We start from the raw sequence: 21,587 nt of genomic DNA on the forward strand, positions 1-21,587 counted from the left end.
CAGGGTGGACGCGGGGCCACGTCTTGGCCGGCGTTTTGCGGAGTCTTCCTGTTCTGAACGCGCGTAACTTTTGCCTCAGTATCTCACTTCTTGGAATCCGGCGGCGTTCACGTGTGTGCTCCAGAGAAGGGCGCCAGAGGGTATTCCCTGAAAGTGAAAGGTCGGCGAAAGAGGAGTAAAGACGGCGAGACGCGTCCACGCAGGGGGAGTCTGTGCGGTTTGGAGGAACGCGCCAATGTCTGCACTCATGAGGAGCCCCCAAGGGCGGTTTTAAGAGGGTGAAGCAGGACCGGGCGCAGTGACTTACGCCTGTAATGTAAGTGCTTTGGAAGGCCTAGGCAGGAGGATCTCGAGCCCAGGAGTTCGAGATTAGCCTGAGACCTCATCGCTACCAAAATAAATAAAGTAGGCATCCATTTGTGTAAAACAAACCATATATACACACATATATACATATATAAACATTTGTATATATAGGTATAGGCATAGTTATCTATACCTTGTAAACCAAAAATAAAATTGTAAGCCTCCCCAACCAACTGAATGAACTGAGTCTCTCAACGCCAAAGTTAATCTGAAAAACCAGTTCAGTCCCTGATGGGAAGCAGGGTTTGGATATGTCCCATTATACTGTCCTCCCTTTGGAATTCAGGTATAACTGACCAGCGTCGACGTTAAAACAGACAACTTAAGGCTGACCAAACGGTCTGTAGCATTAAGATACATCACATGACAAATAGCAGGTCCTGGAAGAAAACGAAGTCTTTTACCCTGACATGTATTTATTTAACATAGTTTTACGTAGCCCTGCAAAACTGTCTCCTGGGGGAAATCTACTTTGTAGAGAATCTCCTTCCTTTTCCACATCTTTTCCTGATCCAGGAGAGAATGTAAGACTCTGGCACCTTTTTAACTCTGATAAGAAAAGTTTACCATCTATTCTCTCTGAAGCCTGCTGCCTGGAGCGGCATCTGCATTAGAATGGCCAGAGTGGTGGTGCTCAAGCCTGTAATCCTAGCACTTTGGGAGGCCGAGGTGGGTGGATCGCTTGAGCCCAGGAGTTCAGACCATCCTGGGCAACATGGGGGGACCCCGTCTTAGCTGGACGTGATGACAGCACATGCCTATAGTCCCAGCTATTCGGGAGGCTGAGGTGGGCAGATTCCTTGAGCCCGGGAGGACAAGGCTGCGGTAAACCACAGTCTGTGCCACTGCAATCCAGCCTGGGCAACAGAGACCCTGTCAAAAAAAAAATAACAAAATAGAAACTTTGTCTCCCTTAGCTTAACCCAGACAATCCTTTCTATTGATTCCAGGTCTTTAGATAATAACTTAACTCTTTCAACCAAGTGCCAATCAGAAAATCTTTGAATCCATCTATGAACTTTCTCCCTAAAAGGTGTAAAACCGGCTGGGTGCAGTGGCTCACGTCTGTAATCCCAGCAGTTTGGGAGGCTGAGGCAGGTGGATCATGTCAGGCCTCTGAACCTAAGCTAAGCCATCGCATACCCTGTGACCTGCATGTATATATATGCCTAGATGGCCTGAAGTAACTGAAGAATCACAAAAGAAGTGAAAATGGCCTGTTCCTGCCTTAGCTGATGACATTCCACTACAAAAGAAGTGAAAATGGCCGGTCCTTGCCTTAACTGATGACATTACCTTGTGAAATTCCTTCTCCTGGCTCATCCTGGCTCAAAAAGCTCCCTCATTGAGCACCTTGTGACCCCCACTCCTGCCCACCAGAGAACAACCCCCCTTTGACTGTAATTTTCGTTTACCTACTTAAATCTTATAAAACGGCCCCACTACCCCTATCTGCCCTTTGCTGACTCTCTTTTCGGACTCAGCCCGCCTACACCCAGGTGAGTAAAAAACTTTATTGCTCACACAAAGCCTGTTTGATCGTCTCTTCACATGGACGCGAGTGAAATTTGGTGCCGTGACTCGGATCGGGAGACCTCCCTTGGGAGATCAATCCCCTGTCCTACTCTTTGCTCTGTGAGAAAGATCCACCTACGACCTCAGATCCTCAGACCAACCAGCCCAAGGAACATCTCACCAATTTTAAATCGGGTAAGTGGCCTCTTTTTACTCTCTTCTCCCACCTCTCTCACTATCCCTCAACCTCTTTCTCCTTTCAATCTTGGTGCCACACTTTAATCTCTCCCTACTCTTAATTTCAGTTCCTTTCCTTTTCTGGTAGAGACAAAGGAGACGCGTTTTATCCATGAACCCAAAATTCCGGCGCCGGTCATGGACTCGGGAAGACAGTCTTCCCTTGGTGTTTAATCGCGCAGGGACGCCTGCCTGATTATTCACCCACGTTTCAGAGGTGTCTGACCACGCAGGGACGCCTGCCTTGGTCCTTCACCCTTAGTGGCAAGTAATGCTTTTTTGGGGGGCAAGAACCCCCCAACCCCTTCTCTCCGTGTCTCTACCCCTTCTCCACTTTCCTGGGTGGCAAGCACCCCCCACCCCCTTCTCTCCATGTCTCTACCCTCTCTTTTCTCTGGGCTTGCCTCCTTCACTATGGGCAAACTTCCACCCTCCATTCCTCCCTCTTCTCCATTAGCCTGTGTTCTCAAAAACTTAAAACCTCTTCAACTCACACCTGACCTAAAACCTAAACGCCTTGTTTTCTTCTGCAACACCGCTTGGCCCCAATACAAACTTGACAATGGCTCTAAACAGCCAGAAAACGGCACTTTCAACTTCTCCATTCTACAAGACCTAAATAATTTTTGTCAAAAAATAGGCAAATGGTCTGAGGTGCTTTACATCCAGGCATTTTTCACACTTCGTTCCCTCCCTAGTCTCTGTTCCCAATGCGATTCCTCCCAAATCCTCCTTCTCTCCCTCCTGCCTGTTCCCTCAGTCCCAACCCCAAGTGTCGCTGAGTCTTTCCAGTCTTCCTTTTCTACAGACCCATCTGACCTCTCCCCTCCTCCCCAGGCTGCTCGTCGCCAGGCCAAGCTAAGTCCCAATTCTTCCTCAGCCTCCGCTCCTCCACCCTATAATCTTTCTGTCACCTCCCCTCCTCACACCCGGTCCGGCTTACAGTTTAGTTCCTTGACTAGCTCTTCCCCACCTGCCCAACAATTTCCTCTTAGAGAGGTGGCTGGAGCTGAAGGCATAGTCAGGGTACATGTGCCTTTTTCTCTATCAGACCTCTCTCAGATCAGTCAACATTTAGGCTCTTTCTCATCGGACCCCACTAAATACATACAGGAATTCCGATATCTAACTCTGTCCTACAAGTTAACCTGGAGTGACTGAAATGTCATCCTAGCTTCTACCCTCTCCCCAGATGAATGGGAAAGGGTTTTTTCTCTAGCCCAATCTCACGCTGATAACCACCGGCTTCATGAGCCAGACCTCCAGGAAGGCATTAGAGCAGTTCCCCGAGAGGATCCCCAATGGAACTATCAGGCAGATTCCCCAGGTACAGCTAGGCAAGATTACATGATTTCCTGCCTAGTTGAAGGGCTTAAAAAGGCAGCTTACAAAGCTGTTAATTATGACAAGCATAAAGAAACTACCCAAGGTAAAGACGAAAACCCAGCCCAGTTCATGGCCCACTTAGCAGCAACCCTCAGACACTTTACCGCCCTAGACCCAGAGGGGCCAGAAGGCCGCCTTATTCTTAATATGCATTTTATCATCCAATCCACTCCTGACATTAGGAAAAAACTTCAAAAATTAGAATCTGGCCCTCAAACCCCACAATAGAAATGAATCAACCTTGCCTTCAAGGTGTACAATAATAGAGAGGAAGCAGCCAGACAGCAATGCATTTTTGAGTTACAATTACTTGCCTCTGCTGTGAGACAAAACCCAGCCACACCTCCAGCACACAAGAACTTCAAAATGCCTAAGCCGCACATGGCTAAGCCACAGTAGTCAAGCATTCCTACAAGACTTCCTCCATCAGGATCTTCCTTCAAGTGCCAGAAATCTGGCCACTGAGCCAAGGAATGCCCATAGCCTGGGATTCCTCCCAAGCCGTGTCCCATCTGTGCAGAGAACCACTGGAAATCAGACTGCCCAGCTCACCTGGCAGCCACCCCTAGAGCCCCTAAAGCTCTAGCCCAAGACTCTCTGACTGACTCCTTCCAAGATCTGCTTGGCTTAGGGGCTGAAGACTGACGCTGCCCGATCACCTTGGAAGCCCCCTGGACCATCATGGATGCTGAGCTTCGGGTAACTCTCACAGGGGCGGGTAAGTCCATCCCCTGTTTAATCGATACGGGGGCTACCCACTCCACGTTACCTTCTTTTCAAGGGCCTGTTTCCCTTGCCCCCAAAACTGTTGTGGGTGTTGACGGCCAAGCTTCAAAACCCCTTAAAACTCCCCCACTCTGGTGCCAACTTGGACAACATTCTTTTATGCACTCTTTTTTAGTTATCCCCACTTGCCCAGTTCCCTTATTAGGCTGAGACATTTTAACCAAATTATCTGCTTCCCTGACTATTCCTGGACTACAGCTATATCTCATTGCCGCCCTTCTTCCCAACCCAAGGCCTGCTTTGCGTCTTCCTCTCGTATCCCCCCACCTTAACCCACAAATATAGGACACCTCTACTCCCTCCCTGGCAACCGATCACATGCCCATTACTATCCCCTTAAAACCTAATCACCCTTACCCCGCTCAATGCCAATATCCCATCCCGCGGCATGCTTTAAAAGGATTAAAGCCTGTTATCACTCGTCTGCTACAGCATGGGCTTCTAAAACCTATAAACTCTCCTTACAATTCCCCCATTTTACCGTCCAAAAACCGGACAAGTCTTACAGGTTAGTTCAGGATCTGCGCCTTATCAACCAAATTGTTTTGCCTAGTCACCACGTGGTGCCCCACCGTACACTCTTTTGTCCTCAATACCTTCCTCCACAACTCACTATTCCGTTCTTGATCTTAAAGATGCTTTTTTCACTATTCCGCTGCACCCCTCGTCCCAGCCTCTCTTTGCTTTTACCTGGACTGACCTTGACACCCATCAGTCCCAGCAGCTTACCTGGGCTGTGCTGCCGCAAGGTTTCAGGGACAGCCCTCATTACTTCAGCCAAGCTCTTTCTCATGATTTACTTTCTTTCCACCCCTCCGCTTCTCACCTTATTCAATATGTTGATGACCTTCTTCTTTGTAGCCCCTCCTTTGAATATTCTCAACAAGACACCCTCCTGCTCCTTCAACACTTATTCTCCAAAGGATATCAGGTATCCCCCTCCAAAGCTCAAATTTCTTCATCTGTTACCTACCTCATGATAATTCTTCATAAAGACACACGTGCTCTCCCTGCTGATCATGTCCAACTGATATCTCAAACCCCAACACCGTCTACAAAACAACTCCTTTCCTTCCTAGGCATGGTTAGATACGTTCAACTTTGAATACATGGTTTTGCCATCCTAACAAAACAATCATATAAACTCACAAAAGGAAACCTAGCTGACCCCATAGATCCTAAATCCTTTCCCCACTCCTCTTTCCTTTCCTTAAAGACAGTTTTAGAGACTGCCCCCACTAGCTCTCCCTGACTCATCCCAACCCTTTTCATTACACACAGCCGAAGTGCAGGGCTGTGCAGTCAGAATTCTTACACAAGGACCAGGATCGCGTCCTGTAGCCTTTTGGCCAAACAACTTGACTTTACTGTTTTAGGCTGGCCATCATGTCTCCATGCAGTGGCTGCTGCCGCCCTAATACTTTCAGAGGCCCTCAAAAATCACAAACTATGCTCCACTCACTCTCTGCAGCTCTCATAACTTCCAAAATCTATTTTCTTCCTCACACCTGATACATATACTTTCTGCTCCCTGGCTCCTTCAGCTATACTCACTCTTCCTTTAGTCTCCCACAATTACCATTGCTCCTGGCCCAGACTTCAATTCAGCCTCCCACATTATTCCGGATACCACACCTGACCCTCATGACTGTATCTCTCTGATCCACCTGACATTCACCCCATATCCCCATATTTCCTTCTTTCCTGTTCCTCACCCTGATCACATTTGGTTTATTGATGGCAGTTCCACCAGGCCTAAGGGTGGAAGGCCTAAGGGAAGATACTATAGTATCTTCCACATCTATCATTGAGGCTACCACTCTGCCTCCCTCCACTACCTCTCAGGAAGCTGAACTAGTTGCCTTAACTCGGGCCCTCACTCTTTTTTTTTTTTTTTTTTTTGAGATGGAGTTTCGCTCTTGTTGCCCAGGCTGGAGTGCAATGGCGCAATCTCGGCTCACTGCAACCTCTGCCTCCTGGGTTCAAGCAATTCTTCTGCCTCAGCCTCCCAAGTAGCTGGGATGACAGGCATGCACCACCACGCCCGGCTAATTTTGTATTTGTAGTAGAGACAGGGTTTCTCCATGTTGGTCAGGCTGGTCTTGAACTCCCAAACTCAGGTGATCCGCCCGTCTCAGCCTCCCAAAGTGCTGGGATTACAGGTGTGAGCCACCACACCCGGCGCCCTCACTCTTGCAAAAGGACTACATGTCAATATTTATACTGACTCTAAATATGCCTTCCATATTCTGCACCACCATGCTGTTATATAGGCTGAAAGAGGTTTCCTCACTACGCAAAGGTCCTCCATCATTAATGCCTCTTTAATAAAAACTCTGCTCAAGGCCGCTCCTTTATGTATCTCTCAGCAAAGACCCACTGGAATTCCCCTAGGTAACCTTTCACCTTCTCGATGTTCCTTTATTCTTCATCTCCAAAGCCCAACTACACACATCACTGAAACAATTGAAGCCTTCCAGCTCCATATTACAGATAAGCCCTCTATCAATACTGACAAACTTAAAAATATTAGCAGTAATTATTGCTTAAGAAGACACTTACCCTGCATTTCACTCCATCCTTGGCTACCTTCCCCTTGCTCGTCAGGCTCTCCTCCCAGGCCCTCTTCTTGTTTACTTATACCGAGACCCATAAATAATAGTGAAAGGTTGCTCGTAGATACTTGACGTTTTCTCACACACCATGAAAATCGAACCTCTCCCTCTACGCAGTTACCCCATCATGAAAGGTTGCTCATAGACACTCAGCGTTTCCTCATACACCATGAAAATCGAACCTCCCCTTCTACGCAGTTACGCCATCATGAAAGGTTGCTCGTAGACACTCAGCGTTTCCTCATACACCATGAAAATCGATCCTCCCCATCTACGCAGTTACTCCATCATGAAAGGTTGCTCGTAGACACTTGACGTTTTCTCATACACCATGAAAATCGAACCTCTCCCTCTACACAGTTACCCCATCATGAAAGGTTGCTCATAGACACTCAGTGTTTCCTCATACACCATGAAAATCGAACCTCCCCTTCTACGCAGTTACGCCATCATGAAAGGTTGCTCATAGACACTCGACATTTTCTCATACACCATGAAAATCGATCCTCCCCTCTACGCAGTTACCTCATCATGAAAGGTTGCTCGTAGACACTCGACGTTTTCTCACACACCATGAAAATCGACCCTCCCCTCTACGCAGTTACCCCATCATGAAAGGTTGCTCGTAGACACTCGACGTTTTCTCGCACACCATGAAAATCGAACCTCCCCCTCTACGCAGTTACCCCATCATGAAAGGTTGCTCATAGACACTCAGCGTTTCCTCATACACCATGAAAATCGAACCTCCCCTCTACGCAGTTACGCCATCATGAAAGGTTGCTCATAGACACTCAGCGTTTCCTCATACACCATGAAAATCGAACCTCCCCTTCTACGCAGTTACCCCATCATGAAAGGTTGCTCGTAGACACTCAGCGTTTCCTCATACACCATGAAAATCGAACCTCCCCTTCTACGCAGTTACCCCATCATGAAAGGTTGCTCGTAGACACTCAGCGTTTCCTCATACACCATGAAAATCGAACCTCCCCTTCTACGCAGTTACCCCATCATGAAAGGTTGCTCGTAGACACTCAGCGTTTCCTCATACACCATGAAAATCGAACCTCTCCCTCTACGCAGTTACCCCATCATGAAAGGTTGCTCATAGACACTCAGCGTTTCCTCATACACCATGAAAATCGAACCTCCCCTCTACGCAGTTACGCCATCATGAAAGGTTGCTCGTAGACACTCAGCGTTTCCTCATACACCATGAAAATCGAACCTCCCCTTCTACGCAGTTACCCCATCATGAAAGGTTGCTCGTAGACACTCAGCGTTTCCTCATACACCATGAAAATCGAACCTCCCCTCTATGCAGTTACCCCATCATGAAAGGTTGCTCGTAGACACTCGACGTTTTCTCGCACACCATGAAAATCGAACCTCCCCCTCTACGCAGTTACCCCATCATGAAAGGTTGCTCATAGACACTCAGCGTTTCCTCATACACCATGAAAATCGAACCTACCCTCTACGCAGTTACGCCATCATGAAAGGTTGCTCGTAGACACTCAGCGTTTCCTCATACACCATGAAAATCGATCCTCCCCATCTACGCAGTTACCCCATCATGAAAGGTTGCTCGTAGACACTTGACGTTTTCTGACACACCATGAAAATCGAACCTCTCCCTCTACGCAGTTACCCCATCATGAAAGGTTGCTCATAGACACTCAGCGTTTCCTCATACACCATGAAAATCGAACCTCCCCTTCTACGCAGTTACGCCATCATGAAAGGTTGCTCATAGACACTCGACATTTTCTCATACATCATGAAAATCGAAACTCCCCTCTACGCAGTTACCTCATCATGAAAGGTTGCTCATAGACACTCGACATTTTCTCATACATCATGAAAGTCTAACCTCCCCCTCTATGCAGTTACCCCATCATGAAAGGTTGCTCGTAGACACTTGACGTTTTCTTACACACCATGAAAATCGATCCTCCCCTCTACGCAGTTACCTCATCATGAAAGTTGCTCGTAGACACTCGACGTTTTCTCACACACCATGAAAATAGAACCTCCCCCTCTACGCAGTTACCCCATCATGAAAGGTTGCTCGTAGACACTCAGCGTTTCCTCATACACCATGAAAATCGAACCTCCCTCTCTACGCAGTTACCCCATCATGAAAGGTTGCTCGTAGACACTCAGCGTTTCCTCATACACCATGAAAATCGAACCTCCCCTTCTACGCAGTTACCCCATCATGAAAGGTTGCTCGTAGACACTCAGCGTTTCCTCATACACCATGAAAATCGAACCTCCCTCTCTACGCAGTTACCCCATCATGAAAGGTTGCTCGTAGACACTCGACGTTTTCTCACACACCATGAAAATCGACCCTCCCCTCTACGCAGTTACCCCATCATGAAAGGTTGCTCATAGACACTAGACGTTTTCTCATACACCATGAAAATCGAACCTCTCCCTCTACGCAGTTACCCCATCATGAAAGGTTGCTCGTAGACACTCAGCGTTTCCTCATACACCATGAAAATCGAACCTCCCCTCTACGCAGTTACCCCATCATGAAAGGTTGCTCATAGACACTCGACATTTTCTCATACATCATGAAAGTCTAACCTCCCTCTCTACGCAGTTACCCCATCATGAAAGGTTGCTCGTAGACACTCGACGTTTTCTCATACACCATGAAAGTCTAACCTCCCCCTCTACGCAGTTACCCCATCATGAAAGGTTGCTCGTAGACACTCAACGTTTTCTCACACACCATGAAAATCGATCTTCCCCTCTATGCAGTTACCCCATCATGAAAGGTTGCTCGTAGACACTCAACGTTTTCTCACACACCATGAAAATCGATCCTCCCCTCTATGCAGTTACCCCATCATGAAAGGTTGCTCATAGACACTAGACGTTTTCTCATACACCATGAAAATCGAACGTCCCCCTCTATGCAGTCACCCCCCACCAGTCCCCATTACAACCTCTGATGGCTGCTGCCCTAGCTGGATCCCTAGGAGTGTAGGTACAAGACACCCCTTTCAGCACTCCTTCTCATCTTTTTACTTTGCATCTCCAGTTTTGCCTGGCACAAGGTCCCTTCTTCCTCTGTGGATCCTCTACCTACGTGTGTCTACCTGCTAATTGGACAGGCACATGCACATTAGTTTTCCTTACTCCCAAAATTCAATTTGCAAATAGGAGCAAAAAGCTCCCTGTTCCCCTCATGACACCAACATGACAAAAAAGAGTTATTCCACTAATTCCCTTGCTTGTCGGTTTAAGACTTTCTGCCTCTACTGTTGCTCTCAGTACTGGGATAGCAGGCATTTCAACCTCTGTCACAACCTTCTGTAGCCTCTCTAATGACTTCTCTGCTAGCATCACAGACATATCACAAACTTTATCAGTCCTCCAGGCCCAAGTTGACTCTTTAGCTGTCCTCCAAAATCGCTGAGGCCTTGACTTACTCAATGCTGAAAAAGGAGGACTCTGTATATTTTTTAATGAAGAGTGTTGTTTTTACCTAAATTAATCTGGCCTGGTGTATGACAAATTAAAAAAACTCAAGGATAGGGCCCAAAAACTTGCCAACCAAGCAAGTAATTACGCTGAACTCCCTTGGGCACTCTCTAATTGGATGTCCTAGGTCCTCCCAATTCTTAGTCCTTTAATACCTATTTTCTCCTTCTGTTATTCAGACCTTGTATCTTCCGTTTAGTTTCTCAATTCATCCAAAACTGTATCCAGGCCATCACCAATCATTCTATATGACAAATGCTCCTTCTAACAATCCCACAATATCACCCCTTACCACAAAATCCTCCTTCAACTTGACCTCTCCCATTCTAGGTTCCCACGCCACCCCTAATCCCGCTGGAAGCAGCCCTGAGAAACATCGCCCATTATCTCTCCATGCCAGCCTCCCAAAAAAATTTTTTTCGCTGCCCCAACACTTCAACACTATTTTATGTTATTTTTCTTATTAATATAAGAAGGCAGGAATGTCAGGCCTCTGGACCCAAGCTAAGCCATCACATCCCCTGTGACCTGCAGGTATATGCCCAGATGGCCTGAAGTAACTGAAGAATCACAAAAGAAGTGAAAATGGCCTGTTCCTGCCTTAACTGATGACATTCCACTACAAAAGAAGTGAAAATGGCCGGTCCTTGCCTTAACTGATGACAATTACCTTGTGAAATTCCTTCTCCTGGCTCATCCTGGCTCAAAAAGCTCCCCCACTGAGTACCTTGTGACCCCTACCCCTGCCCGCCAGAGAACAACCCCCTTTGACTGTAATTTTCCTTTACCTACCCAAATCCTATAAAACGGTCCCACCCCATCTCCCCTTTGCTGACCCTCTTTTCAGACTCAGCCTGCCTGCACCCAGGTGATTAAAAAGCTTTATTGCTCACACAAAGCCTGTTTGGTGGTCTCTTCACAAGGACGCGAGTGAAAGATCACGAGGTCAGGAGTTCAAGACCAACCTGGCCAAGATGGTGAAACCCCTTGTCTACTAAAAATACAAAAAAAATTAGTCGGGCTTGTTGGCAGGTGCCTGTAATCTCAGCTACTCAGGAGGCTGAGGCAGAGAATTGCTTGAACCCAGGAGGCAGAGGTTGCAGTGAGCCGAGATTGCGTCACTGCACTCCAGCCTGGGTGACAGAGTGAGACTCTGTCTTTAAAAAAAAAAAAAAGTATAAAACCAAGCTGTAGCCCCACCACCATGGGCACAGGGTCTTAGGACCTCTTGGGACTGTGCCGTGGGCCGTGATCACTCACTTTTGGCTCAGAATAAACCTCTTCAAATTTTGTAGAGCTTGACTCTTTTAATTAATAATGTGTACATACAAATATGTTTATGAAAATGAAAATCTCTCTAGAAGGATACACAAGGAAATGGCGGTGGCTTCCTCTGAAACACGGACTTAAAGTCAAGGGGGTAATGAAGACTTACCTTTCACTATATGTTTCTCTCAGTCAGTTCCACCAGAAAAACAGAACCAAAATCTGTAGGATGATGGAGAACACAGCAAGACCCATGAATTCCATGAGCATGGGCCCATGGTGCACCTCATTTACTGTGAAGTGGGTTCTTCGATCAGAAGCAATGTCATTGTTACAGGAAAAAGAGGAGTTCCAGTCCAGGCTCCAAGAAAGGGCTCTTAGATCTTACACAGGAAAGAATTTGAGGTGAGTCACTGAGCACGGTGAAAGAAGCAAGTTTATCAGAATCTACTCTGTTACAGAGTAAGGCATCCTCAGAAAGCAGGAAGAGGAATGCTGTACAGGAAACTCTTAAGGAGCTACAATTAAACCTGGAATGTGCAGATGTGCTCACTGAAGGTAGGGCTATTGGTGCTATCAGTGACCATTAATCCTTCAACCTAAGCCTGCTCATTAAGGTTCTCTCTGAGTAAAGTGGGCTGCACTCTTAGGACATCTGGACATTCTGCAGGCTTGGTGGGAGATGTCCCATATGACCATAAATATTTCTGCAATTATAATTGGTGGTCAGCTTAGAATGTGGCTATTTTCAGACCATGGCAACCTTACAGGTGTCTTGTGAGTGCCTAGCTACTTACCTTAAGATAGAGTCACTCTGGTCGTGTTTTATGAAACCAGAGGCCTGGTAAACAGGTTTCTCTAACACCACAACGGTGGGTAAGGTATTCTGTGAGTTTTGCAGTCATTGCGTGATGATGGAGTACTACTCTGTATGCCTCACTTTATGGCTTGGTGGGTCAGATAACACTGAGTTCGTGATGAGCAGCTCAGGTCATGCAGTAATTTGGTGGGCCATGCTTAATTATTCAGTCCCTAATACCGTCCTGTAGCAAGCCAAAAGCTGGTTGTCAAAAGAAGAGTACGGGTGGAAGAGAGCGCTTCTCAGACCTCGGCTGCGCGGCCCTAGGAGTGCCGAGCTTACGGAACCACAGCCATGACTGAGGCCAATGTGAATCTGAAGGCCTAGCCCCTCGCCGATGCCCACCTCACCAAGAAACCACTGGAGTTCATTCAGCAGTCGTGTAACTACAAGCAGCTTCAGAAAAGAGCCAACGAGGCCACCGAAACCCTTAACAGGGGCATCTCTGAGTTCATCGTGATGGCTGCAGACACCGAGCCACTGGAGATCATTCCGCACCTCCACTGCTGTGTGAAGACAAGAACGTGCCCTTCATATTTGTGCGCTCCAAGCAGGCCCTGGGGAGAGCCTGTGGGGTCTCCAGGCCTGTCATCACCTGTTCTGTCACCATCAAAGAAGGCTCACAGCTGAAACAGCAGATCCAATCCATTCAGCAGTCCATCAAAAGGCTCTTATTCTAAACCTGTGGCCTCTGCCACGTGCTCCCTGCCAACTTGTCCCCTGAGGTTGTGTATCATATTGTCTGTGTTAGCATGTAGTATTTTCAGCTACTCTCTATTGTTATAAAACGTTGAAGTCCAAAAAAAAAAAAAAAAAAGAAGAGTAATTATCTGCAGACAATGTCAGGGCTTTGCACCAAAATCCTAAAAGTCTACATTGTGATTCTCCTATGCGGGCCTGCCAAGGCTCCACCCAGCATCGCTCTCTGCCACTGACATGTCAAGCACCATTGGATCTGCTGGGTCATGTGACCAAGTGGTAGAGCACCTTGCACAACAGCCTGCATCTGTTGCAGAGCCTTCACTTGTTCTGGGCCCCACTCAAAACTAGCAGCTGGCTGGGAGCTCAAGCCTGTCATCCCATCACTTTGGGAAGCCAAGGTGGGTGGATTGCCTGAGCTCAGGAGTTCGAGACCAGCCTGGCCAACATGGTGAAACCCCGTCTCCACCAAAAATACAAAAAATTAGCCGGATGTGGTGATGCACACCTGTACTAGGGAGGCTAATGTAGGAGGCTAAGGTGGGAGGATTGCTTGAGCCCGGGAGGTGGAGGCTGCAATGAGCCATGATAGCACCACTGGACTCCAGCCTGGGCAACAGAGTGAGACCCTGTCTCAAAAAACAAACAAAAAAAACCCCATTTATTTATTTATTTATTTGTTTTTGAGACAGAGTCTCACTCTGTCACCTAGGCTGGAGTGCAGTGGCACAATCTCGGCTCACTGCAACCTCTGTCTCCAGGGTTCAAGCAATTCTCCCCCGCCTCAGCCTCCTGAGTACCTGAGATTACAGGTGCCCACCACCAGGCCCAACTAATTTTTGTATATTTAGTAGAGATGGGGTTTTGCCATCTTGGCCCGGCTGGTCTCCAACTCCTGACCTCAGGTGATCCGCTAGTCTCGGCCTCCCAAAGTGCTGGGATTACAGGCGTGAGCCACCACGCCTGGCCACAAAAAACCTTTTGAGATAGTCAGTGAGTCATAAAAAATTATCAAACATGGAAATTCTCTTAAGTGAAAATGAAGTGAGCTAATAAGTACATTTTTAAAAGATTACTGATGGGCTGGGTGCGGTGGCTCATGCCTGTAATCCCAGCACTTTGGGAGGCTGGGATGGGCAGATCACAAGGTCAGGAGATCAAGACCATCCTGCCCGACCTGATGAAACCTTGTCTCTACTAAAAAATACAAAAATTAGCCAGATGTGGCAGCGCACTCCTGTAGTCCTAGCTACTCGGGAGGCTGAGGCAGGAGAATTGCTTGAACCCGGGAGGCGCAGGCTGCAGTGAGCCGAGATCGGCCACTGCACTCCAGCCTGGGTACAGAGCGAGAGACTCTGTCTCAAAAAAAAACAAAAACAAAAACAAAGATTACTGAGGAATTTGCTTCTATTAAAACCAGAAAAGTAAAATTACCTTTTACATTTTCTTTTTTTTTTTTTGAGACAGAGTTTCGCTACTGTTGCCCAGGCTGGAGTGCAGTGGCGCAATCTCGGCTCACCACAACCTCCACCTTCCTGGTTCAAGCGATTCTCCTGCCTTAGCATCCCCAGTAGCTCGGATTACAGGCATGTGCCACCACACCCAGTTAATTATATATTTTTAGTAGAGACAGGGTTTCTCCATGTTGGCCAGGCTGGGCTCGAACTCCTGACCTCAGGTGATCTGCCTGCCTTGGCCTCCCAAACTGCTGGGATTACAGGCATGAGCCACCGTGCCCAGCCCTTTTTTTTTTTTTTTGAGATGGAGTCTTGCTCTGTTGCCCAGGCTGGAGTGCAGTGGCATGATCTCGGCTCACTGCAACCTCCTCCACTTCCCAGTTTCAAGCAACTCTCCTGTCTCAGCCTCCTGAGTAGCTGGGATTACAGGCATGCACCACCATACCCGGCTAATTTTTGTATTCTGGTCTCGAACTCCTGACCTTAGGTGATCTGCCTGCCTCGGCTTCCCAGAGTGCTAGGATTTTCCTTTTTTTTTTTTTTTTTGTAAGTGAAAGCAAGTTTATTAGAGATGTAAAGAAACAAAAGAATAGCTACTCCACAGGCAGAGCAGCCTATATTTTCCTTTTGATATGAACTTTTTTTTTTTTTTTTTGAGATGGAGTCTCATTCTATTGCCCAGGCTGGAGTGCAGTGGCGGGATCTGGGATCACTGCAACCTCCGCCTCCCGGGTTCAAGCGATTCTCCTGCCTCAGCCCCCCTAGTAGCTGGGACTACTGGCATGCACCACCATACCCAGCTGCCTTTTTTTGTATTTTTAGTAGAGACAGGGTTTCACCATGTTGGCCAGGCTGGTCTTGAACTCCTGACCTCAGGTGATCTGCCTGCCTTGGCCTCCCAAAGTGCTGGGATTACTGGTGTGAGCCACTGTGCCCAGCCGCTATGAACTATTTTAAGTGGAAATAATGATTTTTATTCTATTCTATTATTTTTTATTTTGAGACAGAGTCTTGCTCTGTTGCCCAGGCTGGAGTGCAATGGTGCAATCTCGGCTGACTGCAACCTCTGCCTTCTGGGTTTAAGCAATTCTCCTGCCTCAGCCTCCCGAGTAGCTGGGACTACAGGCACGTGCCACCATGCCCGGCTAATTTTTGTATTTTTAGTAGGTACGGGGTTTCACCGTGTCAGCCAGGATGGTCTCGATCTAATGACCTTGTGATCTGCCCACCTCAGCCTCCCAAAATGCTGGGATTACAGGCATGAGCCACTGCACCTGGCCTAATGTTTTGAGTTTTAATACATGTACTTTGCAAAACTTTCTTCTTTACAACTACTTTAACCCTGTAGGGAAAATAAGACAGGAAGAAATGAATAAAGCACATCCACAGGAGTGCTCATTTTCCTTCTCCCAGACTCCCCAAGCTGTAGGCACCAACACTGTTCTCTGCAAGTCTCACCTGGGCCACGCACTTCTCTGGACTTGCATGGATTTCCTCCCAGAACGATCCTGATTAAGGAAACACCAGGTGCTCTCTGTTTCCCGCTGCCAACCCCTCTGTGAAGGGAAATGCCTAAAACAGATCTCACTCAGAGATCTTTACTTTCCAGAGAAAGTAAAGAATAACGCATGGGAACATTCCAGAACATGAGGGAATCTCTGCTTATGAATTTAAGGAAAGTGTCCCTGGTGGACGTGGAGAAAAGGGAACCCTCATACACGGTTGGAGGAATGTAAATTAGTACAACCACTACCGAGAACAGTTTGGAGGTACCTCAGAAAACTAAAAATTGAGCTACCACAAGCTCCAGCAATCCCTGATGGCTAAATACCGGAAAGGGAATCAGCATGTCTAAGAGATGTCTGCACTGCCATGTTTGCTGCAGCACTGTTCACAACAGCCAAGATTTGGAAGCAACCTAAATGTCCATCAACAGATGAATGGATAAGAAAATGCGGCGCCTGTAATCCCAGTACTTTGGGAGGCCCAGGCGGGCGGATCATGAGGTCAGGAGATCGAGACCATCCTGGCTGACACGCTGAAACCCCCGTCTCTACTAAAAATACAAAAAATTAGCCGGGCGTGGTGGCGGGCGCCTGTAGTCCCAGCTACTGGAGAGGCTGAGACAGGAGAATGGCGTGAACCCGGGAGGTGGAGGTTGCAATGAGCTGAGATCGCGCCACTGCACTCCAGCCTGGGCAACAGAGCGAGACTCTGTCTCAAAAAGAAAGAAAGAAAGAAAGAAAGAAAATGCGGCGCATGGCGGGGCACAGCGGCTCATGCCTGTAATCTCAGCACTTTGGGAGGCCGAGGCAGATGGATCACAAGGTCAGGAGTTCAAGACCAGCCTGGCCAAGATGGTGAAACCCCATCTCTACTACAAATACAAAAATTAGCTGGGCGTGGTGGCGGGAGCCTGTAATCCCAGCTACCCTGGAGGCTGAGGCAGGAGAATCGCTTGAACCCGGGAGGCGGCGGTTGCAGTGAGCCGAAACCACCTCCAGCCTGGGCGACAGAAACAGACTCTGTCTCAGAAAAAAAAAAAAAAAAAAAAAGCGAAAAAACGTTATTTATTTATTTATTTAGAGACGGAGTCTTGCTCAAGTTGCCCAGGCTGGAGTGCAATGGCACGATCTCGGCTCACTGCAACCTCGGCCACCCAGGTTAAAGCAATTCCCCTGCCTCAGCCTCCTGAGTAGCTGGGACTACAGGCGCGCAGCACCACGCCCGGCTAATTTTTGTATTTTTAGTAGAGACTGGATTTCACCTTGTTGGCCAGGCTGGTCTGGATATCCTGACCTCACGAGCTACCCGCCTCGGCCTCCCAAAGTGCTGGGATTACAGGCGAGAGCCACCGCGCCCGGCCTATAAAAACATTTTTTAAAAAGGACAATGACTCTAGAGATTCCCCGGCAGAGTTCCTCTGGGAAGCTTTTCCTCACCGAAGACGCGGCCTCAAGTCATCCCCAAGCCGGGGCTCCTGGGTGGCTTCTCAGGAAGCCAAGCTCCCTCACCCCGTGGCGACGCCGCGGGCGGAATGCGCATGCGCGCCACGAGCCACAATCGTAGGGTTGGGCGCGCCCTGCCGGCCACCAGGGGCAGCGCAGGAGCTGAGCGCACCCCATCAGCGAAAGAAGCGCGCCTCCCCGCTCTTTTCTGAACCATATCTCCTAAACTATAATTTTGGAGATCAAAAGTGCGGTGGAGCCTCCTCTTCTGTGGCTTGATAGGAGTGGGGGAGGTAACAAGAAGCAAAAGTACAAAGCCAATATATTAAAGTCAACTGAAACTGGAAAACTTTAAAGGCCTACCGTTTGCAATAAAACAACAAAAAGAAATCCTTGGATACAACAAATCCAAGAAATCCTTGCTCTAACAAAATATGAAACCATCTGTATCCAGAAAACTATGAAACACTATTAAAAGAAAACGTAGGCCGGCGCAGTGGCTCACACCTGTAATCCCAGCACTCCGGGAGGCCAGGAGCACAGAGGGCTCGCCTGAGGTCAGGAGTCCAGAGGAGCCTGGGAAATATGGCCAAGCCCTGTCGTTACTAAAAATACAAAAATTAGACTGGCTTGGTGGTGTGCGGCTGTAGTCCCAGCTACTCGGGAGGCTGAGATGGAAGGATGGCTTGAGCCCTAGAGAGGGAGGTTGCAGTGAGCCATGATGGGGCCACTGCACTCCAGCCGGGGGAACAGAGGGAGACTCTATCTTAAGGGAGGGAGGGAGGGAAGGAAGGAAGGAAAGGAGGGACGGAAAAGAAAGAGAGAGAGAGAAAAAAAGGAAAACATAAACGGAGCATACTCCTTTTTCATTATTGTAGTCACAATATTGCTAAGATGTCAATTCTTCCCAACTGTAGAGTTGGTGCCACTCCGACAAAAATCCCCGCAATTAATTTCGTAGATGTTGACAAACTGTTTGTAAACCTAGAATTGTAAATACAACCCTGAATAATAATGAACTTGAAGAACTCAACTTCCAAATCCAAAACTTTTAAAAGCTACCAAAAGAGCACTATCTTTGCAAAAGAATGGGCATTCTTTCACATGAACAATATCATTTTATCTTATTTTTAATTTTTTTTCAGGGTGTTGCTGTCACCCAGGCTGGAGTGCACTGGCACCATTATAGCTCACTGAAGCCTCGAATTCCTAGGATCAAGGGATCCTCCCACCTCAGCCTCCTGAGTAGCTGTTACTATAGGTGCCACCACGCCTGGCTGGAACAATATCATTTAAACTAAGCTTACATAGAATGTATTAATAATACAATCACAGGCAAGGACCCTTGCTTCAAACGTGTTAGGAAGCTGCAGAATTGAGGCCAGCCAAAACAGAGAGATTAAATCACATACATTTCTAGCTTTAATTTTCTTCCTATTTTCACAGATCATGATTTTCATAATGATAATACATGAAGTGGTCCTTATAATAAGTAGATTCTATAGAGATGTGTATTGTATCAGCAGATGTCCGGTGTAGAATGCCACTTCCATCACAGCTTCTGAACACACAATGCTATCTACAATCGATTAAAAAATATATTTCAAAAGCCAGTTTCCCCAATATACCAAACTTCAGCATTCACTGATGTACTGAAAACTTATATTTGCCAATAATAGATTTTAGGGTAATTCATATTAAGATAGGATGGTTTTTAATATTATTTGAGGATAGATAGGAAATTTTAGTTGAGCAGGTTCTATTTTGTTTGAGTGGATCCATTAAAAAGATTGTTATTATTGCCGAGTGTGGTGGCTCGTGCCTCTAATCCCAGCACTCTGGGAGGCTGAGGCGGGAGGATGGCTTGAGCCCAGGCGTTTGAGACCAGCCTGGGCAACCTAGGCAGACCTCATCTCCAATAAAAATACAAAAATCAGCCTGACGCAGTGGCACGTGCCTGTAGTCTCAGCTACTTGGGAGGCTAAGGCGGGAGGACCACTTGAGCCCAGGAGTTCGAGGCTGAAGTGAGCTATGATGGCACCACTGCACTCCAGATGAGGTGACAGAGACTCTCCCTCTAATAAATAAATCAATACATCAATGAAAAATTTTAAAAAGATTATTTGTTGAGTGTCAGGGTGATTTATTCTTCTAATAAATAGAATATTTACTTACAATTATATATCTTCTCATTAATACTCCAGTTCTAGTTACAAACTGGTAAAAATTGAGATAAAATCATAAAACTAACCAGGAAAACATTGACCTGCTAAAAACATAGAATCAGTGAAACTACTCAGGAAATACTTGCTATGACAGATGACTCTCTCTGTTAAAGGGTCCCATGTAGAGACATTTCTATGAATATTGAACAGTTAACAAAAAACTGAGACTGGGGGAGTGACAGACAATTCAGATTACAAAGCAAAAGCAACATAGGATTCAGATAAATACGATACCATGGTGAGACAAAATCTTTAAAGCACAAATGGTTTTGAATGTAGAAGCTCATATTTCACTGAGTTAACTATTCACTGATGCGTAGTCCGCTTTTCAGCAGTGATCTCCAATCAGTCCCTCCTTTCACAGAAGCCAGCGCAGGAGGCGCACGCGTCGCTTCCCGCCCCGCACTTCACCGCCCCAGCCCGTCCTGGCTGCCACCCGCCGTCCCTGAGAAACGCTCAGACGCTTCTCTCTCTCTTTTTAAAATTATACTTTAAGTTCTGGGGTACACGTGCAGAACCTGCAGGTTTGTTACATAGGTATACACGTGCCATGGTGGTTTGCTGCACCCATCAACCCGTTATCTACATTACGTATTTCTCCTGATGCTATCCCTCCCCTGGCCCCCCACCCCCGACAGGCCCCGGTGTGTGATGTTCCCCTCCCATTGTCCATGGTTTTTATTTTATTATTATTTTTTGAGATGGAGTCTCGCTCTATCGCCCATGCTGGAGTGCAGTGGCACCATCTCGGGTTCAAGCGATTCTCCTGCCTCAGCCTCCTGAGTAGCTGGGATTACAGGCATGCACCGCCACGCCCGGCTATTTTTTTTTTTTGTATTTTTAGTAGAGACGAGGTTTCACCATGTTGGCCAGTCTGGTCTCGAACTCCTGACCTCGTGATCCGCCCGCCTCGGCCTCCCAAAGTGTTGGGATTACAGGCGGGAGCCGCCGCGCCCGGCCTCAGACGCTTTTCTCTAGGTAAAGCCGCGGGATGAACCAGCCCCTGTGGAAATTTAGAAGTAACGACGTCCGTCAATTTCTGTATGAAAAATATACAGATCGTGTGACACGTCTTCTGGGAATGAAACTCTGCTAAACTCGCCGTCACGAGTAGATGAACACACTTAAAGTTTGTAGTTAAGAGGAAAACAACGCCAACGACACAAATGCCCCAAGCGCTGGATGAAGCAGCGACCCAGGATGGGGCTGGCCTGGAACGGGAACCAAGACGCCCGCCCGGACGAAAACGAGCAGGGAAACCCGGGCCGGGGTCGGCCGCCCCACACGACGCACTGCGCAGAGACCACGCGGCTCCGGGTCTCGCCTGCGCCGGCGCATCCCTCGCAGACGCGCTCCTCGCACGCGAGGGCCCCTTCTCCGAAGCGCACGCCTAAGACTGCGCGCCGCAGTCCGCCCTGTCCAGCTGAGGCGCAGACCCGGATGCGTCCCAGCGGGGCGGGGCGGGGCGGAGAGCCGCGTCCAACGGCAATGGGAGCCGCACGCTGCTAGGCAACATGCTGTCTCCCGGCAACGTAGAGGCGGGGAATTCGCCAACGTGTCTGAAACAGACAACAATTTTAGCCAACGGCTGCGTGGGCCTTGGGCGTCCTGGCCAATGGGAATAGTGAGGGGCCTGTCACTAAGAAACCTGTCCCTGAGCAACGCATAGGAGGGGTGGAACCCAGCAGCGCTGACTGAGCCGCCGCGAAGTGCCGGAACGTATT

At 47.8% G+C, this 21,587-nt stretch overlaps 1 protein-coding gene and 1 pseudogene across 16 annotated transcripts in view; one reads left to right on the plus strand and one right to left on the minus strand.

Moving 5' to 3' along the window:
• The window catches only part of CHFR (checkpoint with forkhead and ring finger domains), a 69,452-nt gene that overhangs the window by 47,727 nt on the left and 138 nt on the right, over positions 1 to 21,587 (minus strand). The window lies entirely within an intron of this gene.
• On the plus strand, positions 155 to 21,583 carry LOC117975267 (NHP2-like protein 1; annotated as a pseudogene).

Source organism: Pan paniscus, chromosome 10 (genome assembly GCF_029289425.2).
Source record: "Pan paniscus chromosome 10, NHGRI_mPanPan1-v2.0_pri, whole genome shotgun sequence".
Classification (NCBI taxonomy): domain Eukaryota; kingdom Metazoa; phylum Chordata; class Mammalia; order Primates; family Hominidae; genus Pan; species Pan paniscus.